Source organism: Meles meles, chromosome 19, assembly GCF_922984935.1.
Source record: "Meles meles chromosome 19, mMelMel3.1 paternal haplotype, whole genome shotgun sequence".
Lineage (NCBI taxonomy): Eukaryota > Metazoa > Chordata > Mammalia > Carnivora > Mustelidae > Meles > Meles meles.
This window is the reverse complement of record NC_060084.1, coordinates 8995583-9017454: the sequence shown is the minus strand read 5'-3', so window position 1 is coordinate 9017454 and position 21872 is coordinate 8995583. Positions and strand designations below refer to the sequence as shown.

The window sequence follows — 21872 nt, the reverse complement described above, 5'->3', positions numbered from 1 at the left end:
TTTGTTGTTTCTTCTAAGCACTTCTTTGGTGCCTTTGGGCTTTTTAACATTCTTTGGCAGTTGTAATTTATTAATTGATTTTTAAATTTGGCTTGTGAAAATGAACTTTAGTTAGGGGTTTGAGGAGAATGGAAAGGCCTGCCTGTGTTTCAGTGCCCGGTTCTCCGCGTTCAGCATAAGGGAACAGGAGAAGCCCCGGGACCAGATGGAGGCTGCGACTCCCAGCGTCCTCCTGTCACGGGCATGGAGTCAGCTGCCCTTTTCCATTATCTGAGTTCTAGTAAAAGTCAGTGATACGAAGTGGCCCCTCTTCGAACACGTGCTCACATAGCCTCATAGAGGAGAGCGTTCCTATTAGACTATTTGGCTGGGGTTTTAGGTATATTTTAGTTTGGTTTGGTTTTATATTCTGTTTGCTTGGTTTTTCTTGTTGTTGTTTGACTTTTGTTGTTGTTGCTGTGTTACGGCAGTGTGCTGGCATCTTCCCAGAAGGGTTTTAAGTGTATACTGTAAAATACTTGGGATCATAAAGGCCATCAGTTATTCTTAAATATAGTTCTGTGACCCCAGGGCATATGTCGAAGCAAAACCAACATGAGATGCTAATCGCAGATTTAGGAATCTCACTCTCTTAAGAGTTTTGGGGCTGTTCCCATGTTGTTATCTGAATTTCTTCCCCCTGTGAAATTCAGCCTGATGAGCTCCACATCCTGCTGCTGAAACAGATAGAGATAATCATCATTTTTATAGTGTTGAATGCTTATAATACACTAGTAGCTGTGCTAAACATTTTGGAGCACACTATCTCATTTAATCTGCACACCTCTTCGAGGTAGGTGATGCTCAGTTTGGCAGGTAGGGAAACAGGCCCAGAGAAATGGCACTCACAATCCACTTTTGGAACTGCAGTTCCAAGCCAGCACGCAGTCTTAATCCCCTCACAATTAATGGTCCCCATTTCATTAACGCTGATTGCATTTCAATTTGGCGTGGTTCTTTGGAGTTGTTTACATCTTATGAGTCTTGGCATATGTTTGGTGGAGAAACTTCCTAGATTCTCACAATGCTGATAGCCAGAAATTAGGCAAAGTAAAACAAAGATCTCAATTTGGCTTCCCAGCCTAAATGTAAACGTGGACATTCAGCAATTCCGGGAATTTGCCTTGAGGGACAGCAAAAGCCAAGACAGCATTATCACTCTCCAAGATGGATAATTTCATGGGTGTTTTCATTTTGTTTTTCTTTATGATGAGAAGGAAGGGAGGGAAGCCCATTTCCAGACCTCCCTTAGGTCAGGATGGTTCCATTTTTTAAATTCTGTAGCCTGTTTGTTTAAAAAAATTGTACAATAAAAATGTGATTATTAATATTACTGTCTTATCTGATACATCATTATCTTACCCCAAGAATTATTGTTTCTCTTTAGCTACCAGTTCTTTGAATTTTTCCCAAATGGATGAAGTTGGATAATCAGAGACAAATTGCTTAAGCCTGCCAATGAAAGTAACTTTGTCAGTCTCTTATTGTGCAGGCCTCTCTGCTCTGATTAACTCTCCTGGCAAAATCAACTAATGGATTTCAGTTTAGATTTCCACAAATATGTAGGTGTTGCTTTGGACAAAATTACCTGCAGAATATATGTGAATGTTTAGTAGCTGATTGCAAAAGGACAGTGTGTAGCTCTTCAGATCCCTGATGTTACTGCTGTGCATTTTTGTGTTTTCAAAACATTGTCCTTTCCTCAAGCAATCCAAGCCTGGTTCTGGTCGAAGTAATGTATTGATATATCAGCCGCTCAGTCCCCACATCAACAGTGGAAAGAACATTTTACAGAAGTTACCATAGATAACAACAGACTAGATCTGTGTTAGTGGTCAGTCAAGGGGTGCTAGAATTTTTCTGTGACTAAACCTATCCAGAGAAGTTTCTTAAGGTTATTTGGTTGGAGAAGAAAGTGTTGTGAAATGTGAAGTGCCCAGCACAGTATTATAAACTGTGGGTGTACACAGAAGATATGCTTGCAAATGCGACCAAATGAATACACGCTAATCCAAAGATTACTTAAAAGTGCAGAGAGTATCAGTCAGAATCCTGGCCCACCCACCCCCCTTTCCTTGGACTCTGGCAGTGTCTGTTAAACTTGGAATAAATCAGGGTCATAGTCCTGTAGAGGTGCTTGTGAGAGATGCACATTTCTCCATTCTACTCGGGATCTTTTGAGTCAAAATCTCTGGGGTTGGGACTTAGCAGGCTACTTTTCCAGATCTCACCAGGTGATTCTGAGGCCTTGCTGAGGTTGGGAGGCACTGTTCTCTGAAATAAAACTTGGGAAAACCAGAGGTATTCCATGTAGACGGCTGCATGAAGAAACGGGTGGGCAGTCAGTACAAGTGCATATCCTGGCTCAGCCTGTTTAATTTTCTTAAGAGGATATTCGTTGTCCCTCTATTTGATTGCCAAATGCTCATGAGTCCTGCCCTGATTTAGCAACGGAGTATCTTCACCAGCAGTTCTTGCCAGGGGTTTTAACTTCAGGTCCCTGCTCTCCGACTCTGATCAAACGTTTGCCTTACTCAACAGAGAATCCACCCGTCCCTTTTTGTATCCTCAAATTTATCTTCAGAACAGACACATCACCAGGACGCAGAAGCCCCGAGCCACATGGTTTGGACTCAGAACTGGTTGTCATTATTTCATCTACTCTGCATGGAGAACGAGCCGGGCGAGGGAGTCACGTAAGGGCTGCCTTTTCTCTGGCAGCCTGTTGGTTTCTTGGGGTTGGTGAACACACGTTCTGGGCTGTGGGTGAGGCAGTGCTGGACCAGGTGACCCCAGTGACTGGGAGCTGGAAGCCAGTGACCCAGCATCTGGCCCTCACCCCCTTTTGAAAGAGGGCTCTGTCCTCATCATGCACATTGGTAACTGGGATTCCAAATGAATCAGTAGCACAGCAATTGCATCTTCTTACAGATTTTCCAAGGTGAGCTTGAGTGTTTGAAAGAGTTCTGGTGGGAGAGACTGCAAGGTGTAATCATGGGTCCTTCTGAATGGCAGAGCTGCGGTTCTTCTACTGCTTGGAAGTTGTCCTCTGTCCGTATTTTCCTCAGACCTAACGCCACCTCATCCTTGGGTCTCAGCTTACACCTTATCCTCCAGAAAGCCTTCCCTGTTCTTGGAGGACCAAGTTGGGTGCTGATCCTAAATGTTCCTGCAGAAGTTTCTAGATCCCCATTGCTCTTAACACGTCCGATCATCATGTTTGTCTACATGTCTGTCTTCTCTAGGAGCCCACGAGAGGAGGTGTGCTTTGGACTCCCAGTCTAAGGTCAAATACAAAATAATAACCCTGTAAGTGTTTGCCAAAATTAAGAGGTGAATGCCATAGAGAGTTCTTAGAAAGATGGATGTAAGCCAGTGTTATAATTCAAGTCATACTGGGAAAAATGAATATTAGAATCATAGAATCCCTGAGTTAAAAAGAAATTTAGACAAAAAGAAAGAAATTTAGAATTATCTAATTTTTAGAATTATTTATTTTATCTGCAGTGTGGATATCCTAGAGGTACTGGCAGTTAACCGTTGGGCAAGAGGCTTCTTTCTGAGACTCCTCCAGTATTGAAAATGAAAAATCCTCAGGACTAAGTCAACCACTCAGAACAAATGGGCTCACACAGCACCTGGCACAATCAGGCTAGCTGATCTTTCTTACTGTAAACCTGGCTTGTGTTTTTTAAATCCTGATGGCTCATTGACATGACCGAGCGAAAGCCATCAAGAGACTCATGGTGAAAGGCAGTGATTATAATTCTCAGGAAACCCAATTTTGACGTAGATGTCCAAAAACATCTAATTTCTACCATTAAAAAAAAACAACCCACAATTTTGAAAATGAGGGTTTTGGCATGACTGGACCCAAGGGTGGAAGAGCACATGACCAATGCCCACCGCCCCCAAGAAAGCATCCTGGAACCTTAGGAGGAAGTGCAACCACTTCCACTACATGGTCGCCGGTTATCTCTACACTTTGGTCTAAATAGTTATTAACTCAGGCGTGCCTGGGTGGCTCAGTTGGTTAAGCGCCCCACTCTTGATCTGGGCTTAGGTCATGATCTCAGGGTCATGAGTTCAAGCTCCGTGTCAAGCTCCCTGCTCTGCAGTGAGTCTGCGTGAGATTCTCTCTCCATTTCCCTCTGCGCCTTCCCCTTCTCACATGCTCTCTAAATAAATAAATAAAATCTAAAAGATAAATAGTGATTATTTCAAAAGCATGTGTTTGGGAGAATGCTCTACAATGGTGTTTTATGCTGTGACCATAGAGAGACACTCGCAGGTTCCTATCAACTAGGAGAAGTTGCAAAGCTCATTTACGTCTCATTCCCGCTCTCTCTCCCTGCATTGAGAGCTTGTCCCCGGGCAGAGGCTGCCAACGACAGGGTCTGCTCAGGGAGATAATATAACATCACCTGCTAATTCTGCCTTTGCCATCCGGGTCTGGGTGATCAGTGTTGGGGACCATGTCCGGACCAGTTCCCCCACGGCCCCTTCCTGAGTCCGAGAGATGGATGATACGGGGAATCACTACCTGCTCTATCTTTCTTCATCTCCTTCTTCAGCTCCAGCTGCTCACTTGGATTGTTTGGAAGCTAACTGTAGGATTCCATCTGTCTCCAAAGATGAGTCAGGACGGAAATGCGGCACGCAAAGTGTGCTGGGGCTCTTTCATGTTTACCTGCCCTCACCGCGCCTCGAAACCCAGAGCGTGAGGAGGCCTTAATGGGCCCTCAGAAACGAGAGTTCATTTGGGTCTGATGCCACAGACATTTGAATCACTTTTGCAGAGAAGGCCTACCCTGTTGGCATCTGCTGACTGTTGTTCAGTAAAGAAGGTTTGAAGTCATCTCTTCTGCCCTGAAATTGTTAATGTGTGGACTCCATTACAGAGTGCCTTCGGCAGTTCTGACCTGCTGGTTCCTTCAGGGGCTGTGGCAGCAAGAGAACCAGATCAGGCAGGGGCCAGAGAGTCCGTCTCTACCGCTTTCCAGTGGTGTGACCTTGAGCAAGGAGTTCAGGCTTTCTGGGACTCTGTTTCCTTGGAGGTGGGGCTGATCCGGAGAGCGGGTCGGGCAGTCCTGCAGGGAGAGTGGCTCGCACGCTGCCGGGTGAGCGCTCGGCATCCAGTGGGTGTTAGCGCTCGATCCCCATGATGTCAGCAGCGGCAGTGGGAGCCCCAGTGGCTCCAGGTTTAGAGCACTTATAAAGTGCCTACCACTGTGCCTCGTATACACGAGGTGCCCGTTAATGCTGGCTAGCATTATCATCATGAAGTTTTAAACACAGGCTGCGTGACCTAAAATGTTGTTTTTAGAGAACGTTTTCTCCTGGGGTATATGCCTGCACTTGGAAATGTCGTTGGGTATAATTTGCACCATTCTCCCTTCTACCCCATCTAAATTACGTTTTTAGTGTACATGTCTTATCTGCCATGGAACCGTGTGTTTTCCCCAGCGGTTAATTTCAGGCTCTGAGGTGCTCAGCCAGATGAGTTCATGATGACTGAATCCTTCCAGAGCAAGGGTGGTCCATCCCAAGGGATGGAGGCTGTCCCCGCGGGCCCATGTTGCTGGCTGGTCGGGGAGGTCGTGGCCTTTTGTCATGTGAGGAATTGGCCTCCCAGCTGACCTTCGAATGCAGCTTTGCCCACTGGGCCGTGGGAGCACGGCCTGCTTCAGGCTTGCTCTGTTTCTCTTCCCTTCCAGCAGCATCCCGCTAGTAATACACATCGCAGTGCAGACAGCGCGGCCAACAGTGCCCTTTGAGCTTTCTCAGTACCACCCCTGCCAGGCCAGCATTGTGCCTGCCTGGTCTGCTGCGGCATGGCTCCCGAGGTCCATAACCAGGATGGGGAGGGGAGATGAGAGGAGGGTGATGACAGATGATGAGGGAGCGAAGGTGACTTGCCTCTAGCTCATGTGGATTATTTTTTCCCTTAATTTCCATGTCTACGTAGTCTGGCCAGAGTGCTCAGTGTAACGACGGGGGCCTTTTATTGAACATTTGCTATGTACTGGGTCCAGGCCAGGTCTTTCAAATAATCAGAGTCTATACCCATCCTTGCTCCCTTCCTTCTCTCCTTCCCTCCACTCATCCAGCCTTCTGGCATTCCATCCGTCTGTCTGTCCATCTCTGCATTCACCGTGTATCTATGTATCCATCTATCAGTTAACTTAATCCTTAGTTCCCAAACACCCTGATGATGAACGAGGTACTTCTCCAGGAGGCTGGATGAAGGTTTAGAGGCTGTAACTGACCTAGGATGCGGCCAGCTTTCTCCCGGGCTGTAGGTGCTGAGCCCACGACTGCCGAACCTGCTGCCTTTCAGCTCCACACACTGGAGTGGCTGTTTTCACCCTCCTCCTCTCCTTCGTGTGACCTATCTGTTCCTTTGCTGATGGCAAGACATGTCACTTGCAACTGGGAATAAACGTGCACCTTAAAACCCATACTCGTACACAAGCCAGGGCGGGGAGTTAAGTTGTGCTGTGGTTACAGCTGTTTGGGAACTGGGATTGGAATCTGGATCCCCATCGCCTCGCCACCATGCAGGCACGTGGGGTCGAGGGGCACGCCCAGATGGAGCAGGGGTGAGGCTGCATTCAGGCACAGCCAGTTTCCTGTGAGTTTGGAGGGAGGGTGAGACTTCTCTGCCATGGGGGCGGCGCTCCAGAATGGAAAGCGCTTGGCCTCAGCCTTCTGAGAAAGGTTGTGCCAGACGTGGGTCAGGGCTTTCTTTCCCATTACAGCAGCCCCGCTATCTCTCAGGAGCCTGCTGATAATCAGTAAATGAAATTCACCTTTCCCCCAGTTCCTGAAAACTGAGAGATGAGGGTTGACTTACAGGGCACATCATGAACACCGTCTTATTGGAACCTGGAATCTCGAGCTGTACAGATGGGGCCCATTATTTTATTTGGGAGAACGAATTTAAGTTTGGCAGTTACCTGGAAGAAAATTAAGTTGCTGATTGCAAGCCCAATTCTCTGGTCTTCTGAAGAAGATAGATTGTAATCTTTAATTAATCTATCACTCACCCACACAGACACGCACACACAAAGGCGGGCATGGGGCGTGGGGTTGGGGGACCGGTCCTGTCGCATCTGTTTCGGATGGCAGGGGCTGTGCTGGGGAGCCCGGATGACAACATCGGGGCGCTGCACCCCCGGCAGGCAGTGTGTTTGCTTGTGCTTAGTGTTTGATAGTCCCAGCGAGTCTTAACCGGAGTGCAGTGTGCACGTGGAGGCCTGTGCTCTGTGGCCACAGGCTGGCCCATTGTAATGAAGATGAAGTGACTCCGAGGGTGACCTTTCCTTGCCTTTGTCTGGAGCCAGCCCTTCTCTTTAACTGAACACCTTTCCAGCGCGCACGTTCTGAACTCTTGAACCGCTCATTCCCTTCCCCGAGCTTATTGCTCAAGCCGCAGTTTATCATTATATGCCTCCAAAGACTGTGTTTCCTGCGTTTGACATCGAGATAGAATTTTTCATAACCCTTTACTAGTCATAAATTTGATTGTTAAGGGACTGGGTTAATCTTATTTCTAATACCGGCATCTGATTCCGAAACCCTGATTTAGGAGCGTTTTTCTTTCTGCTCCCCTCCTCAAACACAGGGTGGAAAAGTATAAAATATATCACCTGATATTGGAGGATTGTTTATTTCTGTTCATTTTGTCCTGAATAGTACCTGAGAGATGCATTTGAAAACTTATCGTGTTTATATGTTTCTTCTGCTGCAATTTCTTCCATTACCTGGAATAGTCGCTTTGGACAGTCCGGGAAGCTGTGCCCTTTCACAGCTGGGGGGCGAATGGGGAAAGGAGCCCCGGCGATGAGGCAATTTGGAGCCCCAGAAGCATCTCGAGACAGAAACGATCGTTTTGTATTGTGAGACATTTAGGGCTCTGGTACCGCTTGTGACTCATGTCCCCCTTTATCACTTAGCCACATCCTCTTGCAACGGTTCCACGAGCTTCTCCGTGCGCGACGCAGGGCACATAGTAGGTACTCTGTAAATATGTGCTGAACTGAACAGTGGCGTTTGGGTTTGTCGTTAGGCGCACAGACAGGATCACTGTAGCTCTGTGATGCAGTGACTCGTTCCTGAGCCTCGGTGAGCATTGTTCTGCTCCTGACATTTTTTTGTGAGGATTAATTGAAATACCTGGTAAAAATACCCAGTGCTCTGCCTCTCTGCGTGGCATGTGGTGGGCACGCTTGTCACAGAACCTATTGTAGTTCTAGAAAGAAAACTCAGAGCATTATTTAGGGAGAGGAGTTACAGTGGAATTTTAAAGAGTGTATTTCTCCTCCAGTAAGCAATTCTGCGTTGATGAGAATTGAGCACAGAATTAGTGCAAAATATTTAGTTAATTCTTGTTGGCAGAAGTAGGACGTCAGGACCGAAGACGTTATATTTCAGGGTGCGCACAGGTGCATTATTTTAAATTTCGAAACTCTCCTCCGTGGGGGGACAGATCCGCACATGCGACGTCTGTACGAATTGTACCGGCACCGGCTCCCCGGGAAATGAACGCCGCACTTCCACCAAAGCGCGTTCCCCTGAAGAGAGGCAGCTGGTAATTACTAATGCTAATGTCGGGTGAAGTGCCGTAGGTAATCTAACACAGGCGATGGCCCCCGAGCATTGATTCTTGATGCTGGAATGTGTTCGTTTCCTTTATCTTGCTATTAATGCACCTCTATTGAGCCCTTTGCTCTCACTTCACAGATAGGATCAGATCCAATATAAATTTATAACAGCACACTACATTTAAACACGGGAGTTTCCCAGTTCCCAGTGTTTGTGGCTCCCACTTACAGCACACTGTGTACACACGCGCGCACACACACACTCTTGCTGCAAGCCGCACACCAATCTCAGAAGTAGAATCAACAGTCCTGCTTTCTTCTTCCAGCAACACAGTTTCTCTGGCTTCTGCTCTGTGGTCACTGTCTGAGGGAGTGTTGCATTCATCCATTTATATACAATAAGGGAAAAAAGGAAAAAAAGCAGTAACTTCAGGATCCTGTGCGGGATTAATGTCCTGTGGCAAAGAACAACAGCAAAAACAGAATCTCAAACCCAAGGGTTTTTAAAACATGAGTAGTTAAGGGTGCTTGTTTATTCCTGATGCCTAACCTTGGTTCTGAGCTCTGGTTCCAAACATCACAGTCATGTCGCTTGGACCCGGGTTCTCCCACATCGATGTTACACGCGGTAGTCAGATATGCTTGCGGGTGGTCAGTACCTCAGTCCGTGCTCATGGGTATCGATGGTGTTCGTGAGATCCTCTGATTTTGGGTGAAGGAAGGAAATAAGTGACTTTGGTTTTGACCCACAAACAAGACTGTTCATCGTCTGCATGGCTGGAGTGTGTCTGCGTCCACGGGGAATGGAGCGTCTCCGTCCGGATTTGTGGAGTGTGGCTACACTCTGGGCTTCCGACTGTTCTCCCCTTCCTGCAGTGAGTTTCTGTGAGCTCCTAGGAGCTCCCACTTACTTTATCGAGGGGAGATCTGTGTGAGAATCATGTCCCCCACTAACACATAGTTGCTCATGGCCGGCTGAGTTAGGGGTAGTGATGAGTAGATACACTTAATTTAGACTTCCGGAGGCCTTTGAAAATATGCAGAGAACTCAACGTATTTTGAGAACTTTAAGCGTGAAAAGCAGTTTACAAAACTGCACGTGCTGTATGTGTCTCCTTTATTACACACACACATGCACAGGCACACACACAGAAGACTCTGAAAGAAACATATCGACTTACCTGCCGTGGGCCCTACTTGGTGGGTGGAATCGAGTTATTCATGGGGAAGGTAATGAACTTTGTCAAACAGCTGTGGATTCAGATTCTGCCTCCACCACGAACTGGCTGAGAGACGGGACGTGGCATATGTACGTTTGCACGGGTACAGCTCGAGGTCCTGATGGTAATGTGATAATGGTGAGGGGCCTTGCATCCCCATAACGTGAGTGGGTTCAGCACAGATCTAGGAGCTCAGAAAAGGCACAGTGTCTTACTTCTTACCGTTTCTGCTTTTTCCATCCCTTCTTCTCTGATTTTTTTTTTTTTTTTTTTTTGTGAAGAGAAATGGGTTGCTTTTGTAGTGTGAAAAACAAAAAGTAGTTAAACGGTTTTTTTGGTTTTTTGTTCGTTTTGTTTTGTTTCTAAGAATTGGCCAAGGACTGGTGGGACTATTTTCATGGGCCAGGCTCTTGTTTAGGGCCTCTCTGCACAGAAGATAGAAAATGCATGAATCAGGCAGACCCCAGCTATCCACCTGGATTTCATTTTCATGATTTTTCTCAGGGGATGCTTCCCAGGGGGAACTCCCACATTTCCTTTGGCACCAAACCTTTCGGGATGTGAAGTGGCCGCTAGCGGGACTCCCCCAGGCCGGCCTACCATGATCATGGATGACGTGCTGGTCCCGTCTTCCAGCATGTGGGTCTGTGTAAGGAGGGCGCTCCCGACTTTGTATGAGGTGAAGGACTCTGCAGTCCTCAAGTTGGAAAACATACACTATCACATCAAGTCTAAAATGAGGAGAAAAAGAGGGACTCTCCGAAGATGGCAGCATGGACGTTGCTGGAACTTTCGGTACTCTTGTTTCCTGGCTTGGCCTTGAATATGGTCCCAAGTTGCCCGCCAGGTAAGGCTGGAAGCAAACCGCAGTGCCGGCGGTGGTCAGGGAACAGACTGCGTGGTCTGAGGCAGGCTGCAGAGGTGAAAGCCTTCCCCGGAGTTGAACTTCACGAAGTGCCTTCTTCACAGGGCCCCGGGTGCGGCCTTGGATGCTCCACAGAGCAAAGTCCCAGTTAACTGTCATTTTATAAAAGACACGGAAATGCTTTTCGAATAGACAGTTCTTGCGTAAGCCCCCTAAACCGACATAACCCTGAATCATAATTCAGTGATGGCATTTCTATAAGAAGCAAAGATAATATAAGCTCCAAGGACTTTCATTTTCTGTTTTTCTTTCTTAATATAGGGAAAATGGACATGGCACTCTCTGTTAGAACCCAGATGAAGGCCCTGGGAGTCATCACTGTCTGATCCCTGAGGACATTAGCCCAATCTTTTTCTGTAGCCAGAACCAATAGTGGAATGATAGGAAGATAGTAGAAGCAAAATAGTAAGAAAAAAAAAAATTCCTGCTATGAAAGTGTGAGTTCTGTGTGTAGAATGGGGGTGTGAAGGGGGAGGAGGCTATTTGACACAGAGCCCATTGTGATTTCTTCCTCACACAATGTGCTTGATGTGGTTGTAGGGTCCTCATACACATGGCCATTCAGGGCCCCAGGTAGATGTTGTCTCCAGTGTCTCACAGACACACCATCTGGCAGATGTGGCCTTCTCGTTCACTGCTGGAGTCAGTCTCGACAGCAACTATGTGCTTCGGTTTGGAATGTCACATGTCACTTCCAGCCAACTGCCTATTGGTCAGAACTAATCACATGACCTTACGGTGGAAGGGAATGTATCATCTCCCCATGGGCCTGGAAGGAGAGGAAAAAAGATATGTGTGCACACTCTTAAGTCTTTACCAAAATGATGCTTGTTTCACCTACAAAGAAAAGAAGGAAGGACTATACTGTTGGTTGATACCATAGAACTTGGAAACAGAGCAAAAGACAGGCTTCCTGAAGGAAGTACCGCCATATGCAGGGAGTGGTGAGCTTAAGAAACTCATACTTCAGAAGCGTATGTGAAAACCACTTTTGAATAAAAGCAAGGTAAGTAGATCAGTGATGAGTTTATGGTGGGATGATTGTGTGTTCCTGATCTCTGGAGGTGGGTTCAAGGAGGAAGAAGTCCCCCCAACAAAGGATTTCTTGATGCCACAGATGGGAACTGGGGGTTAGTTGATCAGTGGGGTCTGGCTCGGTGTAACTTTTCATTGGTCTTACACATTGCAAGTTCTCCTTGTTGTAAAGCGGTATTTGAACCTAGAATTCACAGACTTTGAGCAGAAGAACCAGAGTTAAAGTGCCTTAGAGACATGCTGTGGACATAGCCAGTGTTGAAGTCAAATGAGAGCATCAAACATCTTACATAGCAGAAATGCTACTGTTCCAGCTAGTGCTTGGTTCACCTGCATAGAAGAGAAAACCCAAATGTTATTGGCTTGAATACATACAGGCTTATCTTTCTACTTAAAAGAAGTCCATGGCTAAGTAGCAGTCCAGGACTGACTTGATGGTTCTGTGAAGTCATTGAACACTCCTCTTATTTTTCTGTTCCACAATTCTCAGCCATTTGGCTTCTTTGCCCAGAAGTTCACCTCTTGATCCAAGATGGCTCCTGGAACATCTTCTGTTGAGTTCTTTTGAGTTCCGGCCCACAGAAAGCAGAAGGAAGGGAGAGACAGAAGGAGGGATGTACTTTCCGTCTGGGTCAGCTCCCTCAAAGGAGTTTCCTAGAAGTGCCACTCAGTACTTACTGACATCCCATTGGCCAGGCCTGAGTCACAAGGCTACCTCTAGCTGCAAGGGAGGCTGGGGATACAGGTGTTTTGTTTGTCTACCTGAGGGCATCAGTCCACTGTACCATGAGCCTCCTGATACTAAGGAAAAGGGAGAAATGATTATGTTCCATTCTCTGCCGCTGTGCCTCTCACAGGAGTCTGCTTGCTACCCATGCTGGGAGTTGCTACCCACTCGGCTGCCTGGTCCCTTTGAAAATGAGCCTCTCCCAGCCCTGTCACAAAATATCCCCAGATATCAACCCACAGAGAGAGAGTAAAGTTAGGGGGGGTTTATCTTTGGTATCTCTGTATAGATACCAAAGACTTTGTATAACTTTCTTCGACATTTTGGATTCCTCCCAGGAATCTAATTGTGCACTTTCTAAGTCCTGTGCCGTTGTGCTTACCAGACTCATGCTTCTGACAGTATCCTATGCTCCCAATTTGCCATTCTTCTCTCTCTCTCTCTCTTTTTTTTTTTTTTTTGATCTGCCCTCTGACCTCAGAGAAGAATACAATCACATGCAACCAACTTACACGAGGGTGCCCATTCCTGATACTACTCACGTGGGCATTTTCCACTTACAAAGTGAGTATTTGTGGTGCCTGAGTGGCTCAGTCAGTTAAGTGTCTAACTTTTGGTTTTAGCTCAGGGTTTATCTCATGGGTTGTGAGATGGAGCTTGGCATTGGGCTCTGAGCTCAGTGCAGAGTCTGCTTGAGATTCTCTCTCTCCCTCTGCCCCTCCCCCTGCATGCTCACGTGTGTGCGTGCGTGCTCTCTCTCTCTCCTTCTAAAGTAACTAAATAAACCTTTAAGAAAAAGAAAATGGGTGTTCTGTGTAATCTGAGGTATTAGGTCTAACGGTGGGGAATATTTTCTAACATTGGAGGAAAAGTGGAGTCATGTTAAGAAAGGGAGCTTTTGGCTATGAGTAACAGAAAACTTCATTAAAAGTAACTCAAACAGCAACAACAGCAGAATATATTGTCTTGCATCAGAAGAAGTCTGGAGCTCACGCAGTTTCATATCTGGTTAATGCAAAGGCTTACAAATATCGCACCTAGATGAGCTCTGACTTTCTGCTCTGCTTTCCCCAGCACATTGGTGCACCTCACAGTCACAAAACAGTTGCTAGCTACCAGCAATTACTTTCAGATAATAATGAGCAGAGACAGCAAGAGATAAGAATGTGTCTGTCTCATTGATGCTTTAAAGAGTGAAGAACACCTTCGTAGACTCCTCTGCCAACAGAATCCCTCTCATGAGACACTGGCCAGATTGGCATTGCATACCTTTCTGTGTCTCAGCAGGGGAAATGAGACCACCACCACTGTCTCCCACAAATCAGAAATACTTTTTCGGGCCAGGAGTGGCAGGGGCTGGAAGTTTGTCATCAAGGATGTAGGGAGCAGGCAGCCGACAGTGCCTGGCTGGGCTCCTCTGTGGTGCCCATGCTGGTGACCAGTTCCCTGTGTGTGAATTCACCACTAGAATGGCCCTCCTTTCCGTTATTAACTCGGAGGGCCATTGCTTGGTTGTTGGTCACTGAATCTTCCCACCCAGTACCTTCAACAAAGGCCTGGATCCTGTCATGGAAGCTTTTCAGTAGTTGCCAAATCCTGTCCTTAGTGCTAGACTGAACATACCAAATCCTGAAAGATGTGGAATAGAAAAATCTGGGGCCAAGGGCAGTTCCCAATATTAAATCCTTGGTAGTAATACAGGCTTCAAACCTGTAAGGCTGAGACATTACCTTCTGTGCTCCTTGGGTTGTAGAAAGAGCATCCATTCTTGAAACAGGAACCTGTCAGATGCCTTGGATGTACTGACAATACATTGATGAGAACTGAATACCCATAAACTGCACAGTCTCCAGGGCCCCGGTGGGTTCCCTGTCTCAGTGCTTATGGTTCAGAAGCCCTGTTTATTTGTATCAAGGACAGTTGATACTTTAATCATCAATAAACTAACGTTCCAGTGGCCTGCCATAAATTTCTTGTCAAAGCAGCGATTCTTATTAGAGCACCGTGATGAAGGATAATCCCCACCTAGACTTACATTCGTCACTTTCAAAGCCTCCAGTTGTAGGGCTTGGAGGTTACGTACTGACATAAGTTAATAACGTAAGCAAGACAAGCAATGCTGAGCCAAGTCCCGCATTTCCTACTTTCAAAATACCTGGAGTTAAGTGACTTGACTGTTTTGACCAACATCTAGCACCAGCTCTTTTCACTGAGTGAAAAATTGAGTTTTGAGAGCAAATATTTTGGGAAGGAAACAGAAAACAGATACTAGTATTCTTCCTGGTTATAATTGCTGAACAGTGGACATCTCTCAATGACTGCTAATGTTTATTATTTTAATTTTTCATAATAAAACCCGACTTCTTAATAATAATACAATCTTACGGTGTATTGAGAGCACCGTACTGAGCACTTTGCATCCCATATATGATGGAATTTTCCAGCAGCCTTATCCAGTAGACATCATGTCTGTTTTACTAATGTGTGCTGATGAGGAAGCCGTGGCTGACTGGATTAAGTCACTGCCACAGTGGCAGAGCTGTATTTGAGCCAGAACTCCGAGCCGTTTTCTAGCTCACTGCAATGAGCAGTGGGTTCAATTGAGAATATTAAAAAGGGGATTATTTTTAGAATAAGACAACTAACTAAATGTGAATTAATTTTCCATTCTCATATTAAAGATTCTCTTCCTAAGCAGATACACACACTAGCAGCATGTGCTAGTTCCCTGAGACAGCTAGTCTTCGCTCCCTAAGACTCCAGTGGGTGGTTTGCTCAGGTGGTGACTTCCTCCCCACCAGCAGCATTCTGGCCGGGGGCAGGGAGGGGGGGGTGCTTGCCAGAGTCAGAAGTTTAATGGGAGATCTGTTTGACCAGGCGGTGGTCCAGGTTCCCACTTAGGGGTGCTGTGTTGGTTCTAAGCTCTTCTTCCAGGAATCGGTTACTAGTAGGACCACCATGGCCTTCTGTGCATGGGATGTCTTCAGATTGTTTCTATTAATCCATTCATAAGTAAGTTCCCCCGATACAGGGGCAAGTGAGAGAAGCCATTGACGCCTTGTGGCCATGGTCGGCTGTGGAGCAACTTTGGAGCTCCCACCGTGGAACAGGCTCTGTATTTGTTTTCTAAGGCTGCCGAAACAGAACACCACAGACTGGATGGTTTCAGAATAGAAACTTATTTCCTGACTGTATATTGGAGGGAAGCTGGAAATCCAAGATCAAGGCGGTGGCAGAGTTGATTTTTCCTGAGGCCTCCTTCCTGAGCGTGCAGATAGCTACCTTCTCGCTGTGTCTTCACATGGTGATCCCTGTCTGTTGGGCACATCCCTGCAGTCGCTTCCTTTTCTTAAAAGGATATCAGTCTTATTGGGTTAAGGATCTGTCTTCATGTCTTTCTTTAAACTTAATAACCTCTTTAAAGGTTCTGTCTCCAAGTACTGTCACATCATGGGTTAGGGCTTCAGTGTATGAATTTGGGAGGGACACAATTCAGTCCATTCTATTCCCCATGCTGGGCATGAGGGATGATTTGGTGAATAAGGAAGAACAGCTCCCACCTTCCATCAGTCTTCAGGGAAAAAGACAAGATAGTCTTTAATTAAAAAAAAAAAAAAGAAAAAAAATCAATGAGTTAAATAATTACAAGATAGTGCTGTGACGAGGATTGTAAGGTCCTAGTGAAGCTTAGAACTGGTGACTCCAACTTTGCGTGGGGGATAGAGAAGGCTTCTGTAAGGAGGTGAGTTTGGAACTGAGGTGTGAAAGGGAGAAAGAGGACTTTAGGCAGGAGGAGGGCTTGGGATGAGGAGGAGAGCCAAGTAGGTGTGACCAGGACATGAAGGCTGGTCCTATTCCAGACAGTTCCGGGAACTGAAAGGCAGCTTGCATAGCACATACCTGGAACACAAGGGCAAGGGATTGTCCAAAAGAACATGGGGTCCCTCGCTGGCATCCCTTTGTAATCCTATCTAATGCATGCTGCGTAATGGCAGTTGATTTGCTTGAGAAGAGACGGTTTGTGAGTCTGTGTTAACATTCTGTTTGTTGAAATCAGAAATTCTCAAAAATTCTGGATTCCTGAGCCTCAATTAGGGATTTATTTAAAAATATATCTGTTCCTGGACCCCACTCTCCAGTGAGTCTCATACATCCTGGATGGGGTCGAGGAATCTGTATGTTCAACGAACACTCCTGGTTCTTCTGGTGCAGTGGCCCACAAACCCAACCTAAAGAGACAAGCTGTTGACATATTACTTAGAAAAGCCTAGAAAATACTAAGTACTATCAGACCTATTGGAATGTCTGCCAGATCCACCCATGGGGTTGGGGTGGAAACTAACCTTTATTGAGCCATTACACTGGGGACACTTGAGTGAGTTCTTTGTGTGTATCAGCTCTTTCAGTTGAATACAAGGGTCCTACTGAAGGGGACACAGGAGTATACCCATTTTACAGGTGAATAAAGTGATGGACTGAGGGGCTAGATACGTTTTGTTTCTAAGGTCACACAGCTTGTAAGTGACAGAGTAGACACCCAAACAGCTTCAAATGGCCCTGCCGTGCAGGTGCGCTCGAGGTGTAGTCACTAGCTCTCCTGGTGCCTGCTGAGCATGGGGGCTGACCAGTGCTTCACACACTTCCACTTCTCATTCACCAGGTGATCTGGAAAGGTTTGGGTTGTGGACCTGATTTGAACCAAGAGTCTCCTGTTGATTCTTTTAAAAAACCTGGCAAAAGCCCTTGGACTTCACTCATTCCTTTCACTTGTCATATGCATTATTAATCTTTTCTACCAAAAAATCCAGATTGCTTAGGAAAATAAAATACAAGCAACTCAGACAGAATCAGAATTTTCTAAACAATGAACATTGTAACATAGTTTATATCTCAACCCAAAGCTTTCTCTCCCTAAATTAAAAAAAAAAAAAAGGCAATAATAAAATAAAATAGAGTTTATTTTAAAAATTGCTTTGCAAACTCCTTTGGAGCACATTGCTGCCTTATTGGATGAATCATATTTTTAACTTTCACTTCCCATCAACTTAAACATGATCTGTCAAGGAATTGATGGGCCCAGTTGACTATAAATGAGTTTGCCTTTCATGCAGCACTGTTCCGTCCGCTTGCCGCAGAAATGAGTCCAGGTCATTCCAATATATTTAATTAATTTTAGAGATAAAATTATTTTGCCCAATAACCGGAATGCTAATAGGGCTCATTGTAATGGTTCTGTTCAGGTTTGTTGGTTCGAAAATAAACGCCTTCATTTCAATATTTGCCTTTTGGTTGCAGCCCGTTAACCCGTCATACACCGTGGCCTGATGAACATCATGGCTTAATTGTAAGTTAATGTGCACGTAGTTTTTGTAAAGCAGATTTCTTTCTTAACTGCTAAGTTTTGTCCCCCAAATATACCCCTGAATTGGAGTTTCCAACAGAAGGATGGATTGGACTGACATAACTCCTACTTGTGAACATAATGGCTTTATCGGGGCCTTGATAATACAAATTTGAGCTGATTTTTAGAAGTTAGAATAAAGTAAGGAAAATGAATCTTAGCTCGCTAGATCATAATTGGGGCATTGCGATTTTTGGAGGTGTACTACATCTGTAACTGGGAAAGGTTGCCAGTAGTAAGGGAGGGACAATAGAACCTCCACAGAATGGAAGGCAGAATTAAAATCTGCATATTAATAGCTTTCCTGCCAGTCCCGCATAGATTCATTCTTAACATTTCAGATATATAAAGCTTAGTTCAAAATAAATTCCGGGGAACGTTCAACCTGATTGAATCTGCTGTAAGCTCTGTTAATATATTTGTTCGAGTCACTTGCACTCAAAAGCTTTTTAGACAGAATATCACTTTTTTATATTATTCATGGTAATGTAATTCCCCCCTTTAATCTCTTCAGGGTTTCCCATTAAGTCATGATACGCAGTTCAGAGAAAGTTGGATCGACCATTAATCACACTATCTGGACTTCTGTGTGTCTACTTTTTGTCCATCTCTTCAATCAGTCCCTTGGCAGCAGCAGCAAGACGTGGGGCCACTGCAGACCATGTGATCCGAGCGCGCTTGTCAGTAGATGGGGTGGCCGATCTGTAAGCCGCCTAATGGAAATCATTCTAGGCAAGGGAATAAAGCCAAACAACATGAGCAAAATCACTAGGTATTATAGGAATCCAGTACATTCTAAATGACTTAATCCTACAGCTTGGATAGCAAGCCGAGGGAAAAATGCACTTCCTAGATGACTTGAGTGATCCAGATACCTACAATGTATATATGCATAACCCATGCAGGGCAAGACAGCTGTCAGAGATGGGGACTCCTTAAGGCTCTTTGCATTTGACCAGGCACAGTGCCTTTGTGGGGGCGGGGGGTGGGGGGAGAGGGGAAAAAAGGAAGGAAAAACTGAAATGTTTCTTTTCTCACAATCAGAGGAAAAGCCCGCATTAAAAACACCAGATACATGGTACACGTTCAAGAAATATTTGTGGTTGAATTTAGTTACCCGGTACATGTCTAATTTTTATTTAAAAAAGAATGTGGACCTTTAAAAGTTCTTTGACTTTCTCTTCTTTTCTAACCCCAAAGTAATAATTCATAAATACCATCACTAAAATGCTCTTATTTGATCATTTTAAAGCCAGCCTAAGGATTTGAGATTAATCGGAACAATTTTTGGCGTAGAACAAGGTCAGCAAACTTTGTAAAGGGCCACTTAGTAAATATTTTTGGCTCTGTGGCCCATAAGATATCCATCACAACTGCTAAACTGCGAAGTTTAGCCATCGACAAAACAGCCATCAGTACATGTAAACAAGGAGAGATGGCTGTGTGTCAGTAAAATTTTATTTACAAAAATGGGTGGTGGACTGGATTTGGCCTGTGGGTTATAGTTTGGTGGCCCCTGGAGCATGTGTTTGCAAGATGTAATTTCAAAAAATAATTTTTGTTTGAGTTTCGTGGTTTAAGAACATGCGATTTTCAATCTTGGATGAGTGCTTGATTTTTTTTCTTTTTTGCTTTTGAATTTTCATTTCTTTCTGACATAACGCAAAGCCCTTGCTTTGGGGTTTCTCGTTAACCGTGACACTTCTTGTGGAACATCTTACTCCCGGGCTCCCTGTGGGGGAGCAGCGATGGAACTGGGATGGTTGGTTGGCGCTAGTGCGGACAGGATACGTTCCATGCTCAGGCAACAGGGAAACATCAAGAGTTTGGAGTAAGGATTTGGAACAAAAAATTGAAGGCGGACTTCATTTTTTTTTTTTTTTTTTTTTTTTTTTTTTTTAAGAATAAAGAGAAAAGAAAGGAACAGGGGAGATGATGAGCCTCCTCCCTTGGCTAGAGGCTTGGGTTTAATTGATGAATCTCTTGTGAGGGTGTGTCTTAAAGTCTTTTGAGGACAAATGCTGCATAGTTAGGCTTCTGAGTAGCGGACGATATAGTCCATGATGAAGGCATTAAGGAATCATACTTTTGGTTTAGGAAGAAGCCTAAGGAAAACAGAAACCTCAGTCTTTTCCCTGGGAGTTACATAGGTGGCTTGTCTTCTAAACATTTGTGCATTACGGTCTGAATTTTCCAAAGAGAAGAGGGGCTAGTGGTCATGTGAACCCCTGTTTCTTTATTTATATTTAAAATGTTAACCCTAAAAATTGACCCAGTGTTGTAAGAAACCAGGAGATTGTTGCCCTGCTTTCTTGGAGACAGGGACATTCATTGGATTGTTGCAAGTGCTTGAATGTTCCAGGGAGGCAGGGCTAAGGTGATCTGGTCTGTTCCTGTCACCCTTTCAAAGGGGAGGATTACCCCAAAGCTAGAGGAATCTATGTGCTAGCTGTTTGTTCCTGCAGCTCTGCTCTGGATGTGAATCCCATCAGTGGGAAGCAGGCACTTCCAGCCACCACGGCTCAGATCACCAGAGGCTGAGAAGCTCTTAGCACCCCATCCTCTGGTGAGGCTGCCCTGACAAAGCAGGCTGTCTCCTTCCACAAGACCACCGTGATTACTGTCCATTTTATGCTCGAGATAAAAGTCAGTGGAAACCAGTTTCACCTTTCGCGGTCCACGGATAGGTACCCAAACAGGTGTCGTGTCAGTTGCATGGTTTCCAGTCCACAAAACCACCTCTTCTGCAAGTGGCAGCAAACACGGGGAGGCTGTCAGGGTTGAGTGGGAGAGGGTTCCTCCCTGTGTTGCTAGAACCAGGTCCTAGTGGTGGCCGAGCATTCTTGGCTTCCCGATGTGCTTTCTTACCTGTTCCCCGGGGTGCCCTCTGGAAGGAAGATGATGGAGGGATCCCTGGTGGGGTGACCCACTGATCAAGGCACTCCTTAAGTAGACCCAGAATTTCACATGGAAGTGTGACCTTCAGTTAAAGCCTGATTTTCCTAACCCTGCTCCCCCCCACAAAAAAGATCTGTTCTGATGAAGCCGTCTTACCCTGTAAACTGTCATGTGAGCTACACAAAGCCATCTGCTTCCATCCAGGGTGTTTTATTTGGGATCCAGGAGGAGAAGGCGCATCTGCGCCCTCCATAGCATCTGAATCTTAATGAATAAAAGCACGGAGAATTCTTTAAAAGGGAGCTGTATGGGTCTATTTATAGTTTGATAGCATTTTATCATCCGGCTCCACATTGGATGCCGAGTGTCAGCCATCCACGGAAGCGAACCTCTCTGCTGCTTTCCTGAGCAAGGTGGCTGTGGTCAGAGACACTGAACATGGAGAGTCTGTGGGCCCCCATCGGCCGCACATGCGCTTCTGCCCCTGTCTCCAATGTGCATATCCCCTGGAAGTTTCTTCTGTAGCTCTCTTCGTTGTTCGTCTTCCAAAAAGAAGAGCAGGTTTTAAGTTCCTTATCGTTCATCCATTCTCTATCCCTTCTTCAATTCTTTTCCTTGCTTCTCTTCTCCCTTCCTCCCTTCATCCCACCCTTACTTCCCTCTCTCCTTCTCTTCCTGTTTTAATTATTACCCAGGTGTGGAGATCAGGAGACCTCTGTCATCAGAAGGATGGTTTGTGATACTCACGGATCCCAAGAGAAGGGGGACCCACCATGCCATGGGGCCACAGGGAGCAGCTCCAGGGGTGTTGAGGAGACAGAGGGAGAGGGGAGCCTTTATTGTGGTTTCTACAGCAAGGAGCAAGGAGGGAGGGTAGGCAGACTTAAGATGGATTAGTTTGTATCATTTCAGTGGGCTCTGGGGCACAGGGGCTCTTCTTACTTGCCTGGTACGTGACCATGGGGTGATCAGGGCCGGTGGATAGTGACCCAGAATGTGGGAGCCCCATAGTGGAGGTGGT

General features: G+C 45.7%; 1 protein-coding gene across 5 annotated transcripts in view; it reads left to right on the top strand.

Moving 5' to 3' along the window:
- Positions 1-21872, top strand: part of WWOX (WW domain containing oxidoreductase) — a 937277-nt gene that overhangs the window by 357344 nt on the left and 558061 nt on the right. The window lies entirely within an intron of this gene.